Source organism: Chiloscyllium punctatum, chromosome 2, assembly GCF_047496795.1.
Source record: "Chiloscyllium punctatum isolate Juve2018m chromosome 2, sChiPun1.3, whole genome shotgun sequence".
Lineage (NCBI taxonomy): Eukaryota > Metazoa > Chordata > Chondrichthyes > Orectolobiformes > Hemiscylliidae > Chiloscyllium > Chiloscyllium punctatum.
Window position 1 is genome coordinate 4,415,432 of NC_092740.1, and position 13,325 is coordinate 4,428,756.

Genomic DNA, 13,325 nt, shown 5'->3' on the forward strand with positions numbered 1-13,325 from the left:
GTAGATGAGAGTAAACCAGTTGATGTGGTGCGCATGGATTTCAGTAAGGCGTTCAGTAAGGCTCCCCACAGTAGGCTATTGTACAAAATGCGGAGGAATGGGATTGTGGGAGATATAGCTGTTTGGATCAGTAATTGGCTTGCTGAAACAAGACAGAGGGTGGTGGTTGATGGGAAATGTTCATCCTGGAGTCCAGTTACTAGTGGTATACCGCAAGGGTCGGTATTGGGTCCACTGCTGTTTTATAAACAACCTGGATGAGGGCGTAGAAGGGTGGGTTAGTAAATTTGCAGACAACACTAAGGTCGGTGGAATTGTGGATAGTGACGAAGGATGTTGTAGGTTACAGAGAGACATAGATAAGCTGCAGAGCTGGGCTGAGAGCTGGCAAATGGAGTTTAATGCGGACAAGTGTGAGGTGATTCACTTTGGTCGGAGTAACCGGAATGCAAAGTACTGGGCTAATGGTAAGATTCTTGGTAATGCAGATGAGCAGAGAGATCTCGGTGTCCATGTACACAGATCCTTAAAAGTTGCCACCCAGGTTGACAGGATTGTTAAGAAGACATACAGTGTTTTAGCTTTTATTCATAGAGGGATCAAGTTCCAGAACCATGAGGTTATGCTGCAGCTGTACAAAACTCTGGTGCGGCCGCACTTGGAGTATTGTGTACACTTCTGGTCACCGCATTATAAGAAGGATGTGGAAGCTTTGGAAAGGGTGCAGAGGAGATTTACTAGGATGTTGCCTGGTATGGAGGGAAGGTCTTACAAGGAAAGGCTGAGGGACTTGAGGCTGTTTTCGTTAGAGAGAAGGTTGAGAGGTGACTTAATAGAGACATATAAGATAATCAGGGGGTTAGACAGGGTGGACAGGGAGAGCCTTTTTCCAAGTATGGTGACGGCGAGCACGAGGGGGCATAGCTTTAAATTGAGGAGTGATAGAGATAGGACAGATGTCAGAGGTAGTTTCTTTACTCAGAGAGTAGTAAGGGTATGCAATGCTTTGTCTACAACAGTAGTACTTTTGCCAACTTTATGTACATTTAAGTCGTCATTGGACAAGCATATGGACGTACATGGAAGGTTAGATGGACTTCAGATTGGTATGACAGATCGACATAACATCAAGGGCCGAAGGGCCTGTACTGCGCTGTAATGTTCTAAAGCCCACACAATGCCCCTTCTTAACAACGCTATCAACTAGGGTGGCAATTTTGAGGTATCTATGGACATGGACCCCAAGATCCCTCTGATCATCCACACTGCCAAGAATCCTGCCTTTATCCCTGTAATCTGCACTCAAATGTGACGTTCCAAAATGAATCACTTCACGCTCCTCAAGGTTGAACTCCATCTGCCACTTATTAGCCCAGTTCTGCATCCTGCCAATGTCCCATTGCAATCTACATCAACCCTCCAGACTATCCACAACTTCACCAACCTTCCTGTCATTGCAAACTTACTAACCCACCCATTCACTTCCACATCAAAGACATTTATAAAAATCACAAAGAGCAGAGGTCCCAGAACAAATCCCTGCCGAACACCACTTGTCACCGAGCTCCAGGCTGAATACTTTCCATCTACCACCGCCCTCTGTCTTCTGTGGGCCAGCCAATTCTGTATCCAGACAGACAGGTTTCTCTGTATGCCATGCCTCCTTACATTCTGAATGAGCCTACCATGGGGAACCTTATTAAATGCCTTAATGAAATCTATTTACACCGCATCCATTGACCTAACTTCATCAATGTGTTTTGTCACATCTTTAAAGAATTCAGTAAAGGTTTGTGAGGCATGACCTGCCTGTCAAAAAGCCATGCTGACTATCTCTAATCAAGCGATGATTTTCCAACTAATCATAAATTCTGTCCCTGAGAATTCTCTCCAATAATTTGACCACCACCGACATAAGACTGACTGGTCTGTAATTCCCAGGAATACCTCTATTCCCTTTCCTGAACAAGGGAATAATATTTGCCACCCTCCAATCATTTGGCACTGCTCCAGTGTACAATGAAGACAAAAGGTCATAGCCAAAGGTGCAGTAATATTTTCCCTTGCTTCCTGTAGTAACCTAGGGTATATCCAATCTAGCCCTGGGGATTTATCCATCCTTATGCTTTTCAAAATTTTCAGCACATCCACCTCCCTAACATCAACCTGTTCGAGCATATCAGTCTGTTTCATGTTGTCCTCAGAAATGTCAAGGTCCCTTTTACTAGTGAATATTGAAGAAAAGTATTCATTAAGGACCTCCTCCAACTCTAGGCGCAAGTTCCCTCCACTATCCCTGATTGGCCCTACCTTCACACTGGTCATCCTCTTGTTCCTCACATAAGTGTAGAACACTTAGGGCTTTCCCTAATCCTACCCGCGAACGCTTTCGCGTGCCCCTTCTCCTTCTCATTCTCCTAAGTCCATTCTTCACTTTCTCTTTGGCTACCTTGTGACCCACTAGAGCCCTGTCTGATCCTTGCCTCCTCAACCTTCACTAAGCCTTCTTCTTCCTCTTGACTACATGTTCCACATTTCTTGTCACCCAAGGTTCTTTTAACCTACCTTCCTTGCCTCAGTGGGACAAACCTGTCCAGCACAATCAGCAATTGCTTCCTATACAACCTCAACATTTCTGTTGTGCATTTCCCTGGGATCATCTGTTCCCAATCTAGGCACCTCCATTCCTGCCTAATAACATTGTAATTCTCCCTCCCCCAATTAAATACTTTCCCATACCGTTTACTCCTAACCCTCTCCATGGCTATAGTAAATGTCAGGGAGTTGTGATCACTATTACCGAAATGCTCTCCCACCGAGAGATCCGACACCTGGCAAGGTTCATTGCCAAGCACTAAATCCAATATTGCCTCCCCTCTATTCGGCCTATCTACATATGATGTCAGGAACCTTTCCAAAACACACCTGACGAAACTGCTCCCTCCAAACGTTTTGAACTAAGTTGGTTCCAATCAATATTATGGAAGTTAAAATCATCCATGACAATAACCTTGTTACTTCTACACTTTTCCAAATCTTCCTCCCAATCTTCTCCTCCATGTCTCTGTTGCTAGTGAGGGGCCTGTAGAAAACTCCCAATAAAGTGACTGCTTCTTTCCTGTTTCTGACTTCCATCTATACTGACTCTGTAGACAAACCCTCCTTAACAATCTCCCTTTCTTTAGCTGCAATACTATCCCTGATGAGCAATGCCACTCCTCCACCTCTTTTACCTTCTCCCCACCACCCCCATTCCTTTTGAAACATCTAAATTCTGGAACATCCAAAAACCATTCCTGCCCCTGTTATAGCCAAGTCTCCATAATGGCCACAACATCACAGTTCCAAGTATGGATCCACACTTGGAGTTCATCACCCTTATTCCTGATATTTCTTGCACTTCAACCATCACTCTGACTGCACCTTTTCCTTATCAAGTGCCAATCTCTCCTCACAGACTCTCTGCTCGCTGTATCTGGCTGTTCACTACCTACTCCATCTGATCCACAGCTCAGATTCCCACTACCCTGCCAATCTAATTTAAACCCTCCTGAAGAACTCTAGCAAACCTCCCACCCAGAATATTGGTGCCCCTCCAGTTCAGGTACAAACCATGCTCCTTGTACAGGTCCCACCTTCCCCAAAAGGTATCTCAATGATCCACATATCTGAAGGCCTCCCTCCTTCATCAGCCCCATAGCCATGTGTTCAGCTGCACTCGTTCTCTATTCCTCACTTCACAAGGAGCACCAGTAGCAATCCTGAGATTACTAGTCTGCTCGTCTTACCTTCTAGCTTCCAACCTAACTCCTTATTTTCTCTTTTCAGGTCCGCCTCCCTTTCCCTACCGATGTCATTGGTATGATGCATAACACGGCTTCTGGCTGCTCTCCCTCCCCTTTAAGAATCCTGTAGATGTGATCAGAGATATCCCTGACCTGGGAGGCCATAGACCATCAGAGAGTCCCGTTCACGACCACAGAATCTCCTGAATGTTCCTCTCACAATTGAATGTCCTATCATTATTGCTCTCCTATTTTCCCCTCTTCACTTCCCTTCTGAGCCACAGAACCTGGTTGCTGTGGCTTTCCTATGGTAGGTCATCTCACCCTCTCTCCCCTCCCCCACCCCCCCCCACAACAGTATCCAAAGTGGTATACTTATTATTGAGGAGAATGGCCACAGGGGGTCACTGCACTGTCTGCCTATTCGCTTTCCCTCTCCTGATGGTCACCCAGCTACCTTCGTCCTGTAACTTTGGTGTGATTACCCCTCATAACTCCTCTCCATCACCCCCTCAGCCTCCCAAATGATCCGAAGTTCGTCCAGCTCCAGTTCCCGAACACTGTCTGTGAGGAGTCGGATTTGAGTGCACTTCTCGCAGGCGAAGTGAGTGGGGACACTACTAGTGAACCTTACCTCCCACATCCTGCAAGAAGAGCATGCAACTGCCCTAGCCTCCATCTCCTCTGCTCTAAACTACCAAGAGAGATTGAATAAATAAAGGAAAAAACAAAAAACCTTACCCTATCATCCCTCCACATAGGGTTTTTTTTTTTGCTTATAGGAGGAAGACGGGTGGGAGACCCACCTGTAGTACCTCGGGTTTAGCCATAGCTGAAATATATCAGTTCACATGCCCAGTAATCCCCGTGTCCACGTCCACTCTTGTTGAGCTTTCCTGCTGCCGCAAAATGGAGGCCACTGATTCCATGAGGTAAGTATTTAAATGGGAAATTTACCTTCCCAGGAGCCCCCGTCCTTGGTCTCACCACTCCCACTACTGCTGCAAATGGTTTGGCAGAAAAGTTTGTCCAAATGATGAAACATCCCTTTAAACAAACTGTTCTGCCAAACTATTTGCAGCAGTAGTGGGAGCAGTGAGAACGAGGACCAGGGGGCTGCTGGGAAGGTAAATTTCACATTTAAATACTTATGTCTTGGAATCAGCAATGAAATATCCCTTAAACGTAACTTGAGAACAAGGATCACTGTCCAAAAGACTGAGTCAATTTCCACTAACGTACCAGAATACTAACCACTCAACAACTCAAATTTTTCTGTTAATGCTCATGGTAAAATGTCAGTTGAGCACGACATTTGATTTGCTGAAATCACCCGTGACGTGAAATCCCATGAAATCACATTGTTGTCCATTGAGAGAACAAGGTCAAACACCACATTTTCTGAAATGGTCAAAAGGTTGGTGAACAATAACACCACTGGACATTAGACTGGACCGGTCTCCTACATTGAACAGATAACAAACAATGTAGTGTGAGGAAGATAAAGTGTGCGATGCTAGAAAAGCATAGCAAGTCAGACAGCATCCAAGGAGCAGGAAAATCGACAGTGCCACACATTTCGACTCTCATCTCCAGCATCTGCAGTCCTCACTTTTTCCTGTGAGGGAGATAAACTCTTGGCAACAGAACAAATGTGCCAGAGACAACATTAATTGAAGAATTACAAATACTTGTGCCAAAAAAAACCTGGATATACCTGAGAACAGAATAGTAACTGGAGCATCTGAAGGAAACAGCACCTTAGCGGAGAATGCATAGTATTGTGCAAACTTCCAAACATTCCGTCACCTCAAGAAAATCCAATGACAGATGATGCTTCTAGAACATCTAAAACACTGCAGGTTAAAGCCAATGAAAAAAATAGACAGGCATCTGAGGTGCACTAACAGCCCATAGGAATTGACATCCTCCAGATGACACTTTAAATAAGGGGAACAGCTGCTTTTTATACACTCTATCCATTCTCTCATAATCATAAACACCTCAATCATGTCCCCTCTGAATCTTCTCTGCTCCCAAAGAAAACAACTCAAACTTAGCCAATCTTTCTTCCTACTGCACGAGAAAACTGCGCTCAATGGTTAGCAAATTGAAACTGAATGCTAAAGGCATTGCCATGGAGAATGCACCAGGAATTTATTGACTCCAGACTTGTTTTAATTTATAAATGGCACAATGCTTGGACTTTTTTTTCCCTCTCAGAGGAAAAGTTTCTGTATTTGTATAACTGCATAGTTTCTAGCAAGCGTAACTGAGCCACATTGTGAGCCAAACTGATAACCTTAAATTGGTTGTTACTTTAAGCAGAGTTATAGCTGAAGGGATTAGCTATAAGAATAACTAAATGGTGGGGCAGGCTTGACGGACCATTTGGTCTACTTCTGCTCCTATTTCTTGTGTCATTATGAAAGTATACAGTATTTGGTTAGGTGAAATACAGTGAGAGAAAGCTTACATGCAAGATAAATTGTAGCATAGCTTGTAAGAGGATGCAAAGATTGTCAGCATTCAACACTTTCAAATCAGATTTACTACAGTAAACCCCATCTTGGGTTCCCCAGTAAGAATTATTAAACTCGGAGCAGTATAAATTACATAAACAAGTTTTGAGTCTTAAATATCCCATCATGTTTTCCAGTGCAGGACAACACCATAAGAAATATATTAATAAAATGTGGAGTATTTAAGGAGAAAGGGAGTAGTCACAATGTAAATTTCACTTTTACCTCACCAGAGCTGAATATAGCACAACAAAGGAAAACTGAAACAAAGCAACAGTACAAATGAGGAACATGTTCTGTACAATCTGTACCTGAACTGTAGAGAATACTTGCTGTCCTCTTTCAAGGATTTTAAAAATTAACCAGGACACCAGCCTACTTTGTACACTAATTTGTTTAAGATCTTGTGATCACCAAAAGGGGCATTTTAATGTTTAATTTGTTACATTTTAAAAATTTTGACTGCAGCCACTAGCACCTTTCAAAAAGCTAAAACGAAAAAGTTGCAAATGCTGAAAACCTAAAATAAAATTTGAAAATGTATGTCAACGATCAGTTAAATAATCGTGTTAGCAACCTCATCACAGGCCAGAAATTGCATAATGTGTTTTGTAGTGATCATTATTTGAAGGTTTATGCTGACCTCTGATAATACAATTTTGCTCCACAAATTGATAGGATGCTGATCCAGAAATGGCGCAAAATAGCGAATGATTGAAAAGGTCTTCATGAACATTGCACTCAAAGAGTTCAGAGCTCTCCTTATTTAGGTATGACTATTATCCCCTTGAGAATTCACCACGCCATACGGTCTGAGGGCTTCATGATGCTACACACTTATAGACATGAGGGCTCAAAAAACCTCCTTCGACAAAATTGCACTTTTCTTTTGCATTCTCCACAAACTGTCTGACATCACGGCTTTGGGATTAGTCCAAAGACAACACAGAAGGAAATGATAGCAGACTATTGTCAGCAAGCTCAGCAGGAAAATCAACCTCCAGCAACAGAGCCTTCAGAGGGAAAAGCAGCAGGTGAAGACTGACCAAAGAGGTGGAGGAGAATGAGATCTGCGTCTCCAGGTCTCGTTATCATTTTCTTCAAGCATTTGTGCAAGGATTTCATGATATCTACCCATCTTTGCTGAATTGTGTCCTCTGGTGGATAAGGATTTGGTCAAAGAAGGGTTGGGTGGCAATCCATCCCAGTAGCTGTCTAGTTAACAGCTTTCAAGTTCACAGCAGCCTTGAAACTTTATGTCAGCAGTTCAATTCAGGGAGTAATTTCGAACCTGTTAGGAATCTCCCAACCCTCAAGCCATAAATGCATCTAGCCTTTTACAGATTCCATTTGTTCCAGTGCATACCTCTTCAAATCATTCACTCATGATAATAAGAATAAAGTATCTGGGGTAAAAGATTCCCCACCATTGCAGTTTCCCCCAGGTACATTGTGACATTGACACCACCCAGATTTGAGAGTGCCCTACAGTAAAAGGTTCTGCTCCATGAATGTTCAAATTATGTGATCATAAAAGCCAAATCTGAAGATCTGTGTCAGAAATCCTAGCAGCAGCCATTACTCTTATGCTAGAGAGCTCAAAGGTTTCAAACTCTTTCCAACGTCCTCATCTCATAGAGAGGCGCTAGGAGACAAAAGGTATGCCAACCAAACTTGGATTATGACATCTTTAAGAAACTCTTCAACTGATACAGAACAAAGATACAACATTGTTCATGCTTGAACCAGGACCATTGTGGCAAAGGCCATAGGCCTCCCAAAGACCTAACTGTTCCAATAGAACCTTGCAAACTAGTCCAGAAAGGGTATCCCACAGCATTATTGCACGCTCTGCCTTTCAAACTGGAGTCGATGGGGAAATCCTAAATCCAGAGGAAAATGGAGGATTGGCAGCAATATTTCAATGATTATGAAGCTGAGGATCAGGACATTTATCAGAATCACTGTTTAAGATAGCATGATGGAGGCCAAGAAGTCACAGACAACCTTCTTGCCACCCACTTTGAATATAAACAAGCCGGGTATGGACTTTGTTTAATTGTTTGCGATTCTGATGTTACTCTAGCAAGCAATCCTGCTTAGAGCAAAGGACGTGGATCTTGTTATTTTTGTGGACCTTGTTATTTTTTCAGTCCTTTTATGTTGCTGAATAAATGTGTCATAATCCATGTGATTATACATTCTATATCTCTGTGTGATCTCAATTGAAAGTATCAAAACATAAACATACAGGGTTCTTAAGGGACCTAGCAGGATAAATGCTGAGAAGACATTCCCCTCATGGGAGAGTCTAGGACCAGAGGACATAGTCTCAGAATAAAGAGGTTCCAACTTAAGACTGAGGTGGACTTTGTTCTCTCAGAGGATTGAGAGTCTTTGGGACTCTTTGGCATAAACAGCTGTGGGAGCAGAATCTTTGTGTATATTTAAGACTGAATAGATAGTTTCTTGATCAGTAGGGGAATCAAGGGATATACAGAAAGGGCAGGAAAGTGAATGTGAGGAATGTCAGATTAGCCATGATCCTATTGAATGGTGGAGCAGACTGGAGAGAGACTGTGTTTGTTTATAAGACCATAAGAAGATCATAAGAAATAGGACAACGATCCACTCATCCTTCTTATGATCTTCTTATGGTCTTATAAACAAACACAGAGAATGCTGGAGAAACTCAGCAGGTCTGGCAGTATCTGTGGAGGAACAGAGTTCACATTTCAAGCCCAATATGACACCACTTTGGACCTGAAAGAAGCTGGAAAATGATTTTTTATCCTGTTGACAGTGGGGGAGGAGGAGCATTATGCACAGAGCAAAAGTCAAAGGGAAAACTGATGGTGGTAAAGGTTAGATAGAGATGCAAAATAAGTGTAAATGAAGGCGTGAAAGGTAAAAGTAGGTTCATTATACTCTGCATGATTGGGCATGTAAGAAAAATGGAAGACAAAGGTCATGCTCTGAAATTATGGAACTCAATATTGAGACCTAGAGATTGTAAAGTGCCTAAATGAAGAATGACCTCACTCCACCATTGGAATGGATGACCTAAAAGTGTGTTAGAAGTTTAATTGAAGCTTTCAAGAGGGTATTGGATGATGGAAACAATTCACTAAGTCAAAACACATAGAGATCCAGTGTAGACAAGATGGGCTTAATGGCCTCTTGCACAATGACAATTCTGTGAAAAAGTGCATTGTAACCAATAAGAATTTTATGAAATCATGTCTTGTCTATTACTCTTTACTTTTCATCTCTTTTTAAGTTCAGTTGAACTTCCTTCAGAATATAGGACTCAGTTTAAATGAGTTTAAATATCACCAGTTCTGATGAAGAGTCACTGCATTCAAAACATTAACTCTCTTCTCTCCCCACAAATGCTGCCAGATCTGTTGAGTTTTTCCAGCAATTCGTTTTTATTTAAAATCTCCCCATGCCTGTTCAAGATGTTGAACACAGTTTTTAAAAAAAACTGAACTGTGATTGAGTTCAGAGGCAATGCACTGCTCGAAAAACTGGTTTGCCAACATATAAAACTATATTGTCAATGTTTTTGTTGATTTATCATTAGGGATTAATGTGTTGCAACAGTGGTATCCCTACATCTGGGCCGGTAGGTGTGGATTCAAGCCCCATCTGCCATAGAGGTTTATCAAAACATGCCTACTAAATGTGGTCTATTTATTTTTTAAAATGTTACAGTTCATGCATATTGAATGAGACACCAGAAGGTGGAGCCATCACCCTTCAATAATGCAATATTTTAGGAGTTCAGAAATCTACTGATAACCTGATACAGAAAAGTGGTACTTATGCACACAATGTAACAATAGTTCAGAAGGTAAATATAATCACAGGTTTCATTTTTACGTCTGTCATACACTAATTTTTTTAAAATTCTCTTGTGAGATATAGGTGTTTCTAGCTGGCCAGAATTTATTGCCCATTCCTAGTTGCCTTTCAGAAGGTGGCGGTGAGCTGCCTTCTTGAACTACTGCAGTCAATGTGGTTTTTTGCCAGTGAACTACTTTCAATATCTTAAAGCTTAGGGTAAGTCATAGAACTTAGAATTTATATAAAGATGAAATTCTCTTCCATAGAGAAGGTATCATCCAGGGTGTGTTAGACTGGTCTATAGGAGGGATATATACCAGTCCAGCTACAGTAGTTGTTGAGACCAGCTGGGAGGATGAGGAGATTGTTAAGGCTAGCTGTGGGGGGGGGGGGGGGGGGGGTCACAGCTAGGGCTGGGGAGGGAAAGGACGTTGAGGATGAAAGGTTGGGGAAATAACAAGTGTTACAGTCACAAGTAGGGAAGTTTTGGATCCAGCAAAGGGTGTTTGTTGGCTCCATTGTGAAGGGAGATAGAAACATAGAAAATAGAGTAGGCCATCAGGCCTTTCGAGCCTGCACCATTCTTCAATATGCTCATTGCTGATCATGCAGTTTCAGTATTTCACTGCTTTCAATTCCTTCACCCAGCTTTCTCTCCATACTCCTTGATCCCATTAGCCAAGTCCAGCTCCGTCTTGAATATATCTACGAACTGGCCCCAACAGCTTTCTGTGGTAGAGAATTTCACAGGTTGACAACTCTGAGTGAAGAAATTCTTCCTCATCTCAGTCCTGAATGAATACCCCTTATTCTTACTCATAGTTCTGGACTTGTCCAATTTTGGTGTCATCTGCAAACTTGCTAACTATACCTCTTAAGCTCAAGCCCAAATCATTTATATGATTAGATTAGATTACTTACAGTGTGAAAACAGGCCCTTCGGCCCAACAAGTCCCTCTGAAGAGCAACTCACCCAGACCCATTCCCCTACATTTATCCCTTCACCAAACACTACGGGCAATTTAGCATGGCCAATTCACCTAACCTGCACATTTTTGGACTATGGGAGGAAATCAGAGCACCCGGAGAAACCCATGCAGACACGGGGAGAATGTGCAAACTCCACACAGACAGTTGCCTGAGGCTGGAATTGAACCCGGGTCTCTGGCGCTAACCACTGTGCCACAGTGCCGCCCATGATGAAAAGTAGTGGACCCAGCACTGATCCTTGTGGACTGCACGTCATCTCTTAACCTTCTTCTCTCAAACGAAAACTGCCTCAAGTACCTCAGCCTTTCCTTATAAGACCTTCCCTCCATACCAGTCAACATCCTGGTAAATCCCCTCTGCACCCTTTCCAATGCTTCCACATCCTTTCTGTAACGCGGCGACCAGAACTGTACGCAATACTCCAAGTACAGCCGCACCAGAGTTTTGTACAGCTGCAGTATGACCACATAGCTCTGAAACTCAAATCCCTCTAACAATAAAAGCTAACACATGGTATGCCTTCTTAACAACCCAATCAACCTAAGTGGCAACTTTCAGGGATCTATGCACACCCGAGACCTCTCTGCTCCTCCACGCAACCAAGAATTATACCGTAACAAGCATTCCTGTTACTCCTTCCAAAGTGAATCACCTCACACTATTCCACATTAAGCTCCATTTGTCACCTCTCAGCCAAGTACTGCAGCTTATCTATGTCCCTCTGTAAACTGCAAAATCCTTCAGCACTGTCCACAACTCCACAACCTTAGTGTCTTCCGCAAATTTACTAACCCTTCTACGCCCTCATCCAGGTCATTTATAAAAATGGCAAACAGCAGTGGCCCAAAAACAGATCCTTGCGGTACACCACTAGTAACTGAACTCCAGGATGAACGTTTTCCACCTATCACCAACCAATTTCTGATCCAAACCACTAAATCGCCCTGAATCCCGTGCCTCCATATTTTGTGCATTAGCCTATCGTGGGAAACCTTATCAAACACTTTACTGAAATCCATATACACCACATTAACTACTTACCCTCATCCACCTGTTTGGTGAACTTCTCAGAAAACTCAATAAAGTTTGTGAGGCATGACTTACCCTTCACAAAACCATGTTGACTATCCCTAATTACCTTATTCCTTTCCAGATGATTATAAATCTTACCTCTTATAATCCTTTCCAACACTTTACCCACAACCGAAGTAAGGCTCACTCGTCCATAATTACCAGGTTTGTCCCGACTCCCCTTCTTGAACAAGGGGACATTTGCTATCCTCCAGTCTTCTGGGCTATTCCTGGAGACAATGATGACATAAAGGTCAAACTAAAGGTTCTGCAATCTCCTCACTAGCTTCCCAGAGAATCTGAAGATAAATCCCATCCGGCCTAGGGGCCTTGTCTATTTTCACACTTGCCAGAATTGCTAACACCTCCTCCTTACGTTGGACGAGTACTCCGCCACTGTGCCATACTTTAACAGCAAGTATGTGGAGGACGACATACCAAGGAAATCAATTTGGGTGTCCCCCAAGAAGAAAAACTGGATGAATCAGGACATACAGAACCTGCTAAAAGCCAGGAATGAAGCCTTCAGATCAGGAGATCCACTCAAATATAAGGAATCCAAGTATGACCTTTGCAGAGCCATTACGACAGCCAAAGACAAATACCAATCCAGAGACCCAGACAGACACCCGGCGACTTTGGCAAGGACTGAATAACATCACAGGTTCTAAAAGGAGATAGTGCAAGATAGCAGACAATGACACATCCCTCCCACATCGTCTCAATTGCGTGCAAATCTGCTCTCCTTCCTGCCAGAAGGATGTTGTGAAACTTGAAAGGGTTCAGAAAAGATTTACAAGGATGTTGCCAAGGATGGGAGGATTTGAACTATAGGGAGAGGTTGAATAGGCTGGGGCTGTTTTCCCTAGAGCGTGCAGGCTGAGGGGTGACCGTATAGATGTTTATAAAGTCATGAGGGACATGGACAGGATAAATAGACAAAGTCTCTTCCCTTGGGTGGGGGAGTCCAGATCTAAAAGGCATTGGTTTATGGTGAGAGGGGAAAGATATAAAAGAAAGCTACTGGGCAACTTTTTCACGCAGCGGGTTGTGCGCGCATGGAATGATCTGCCAGAGGAAGTGGTGGAGGCTAGTACAATTGCAACAT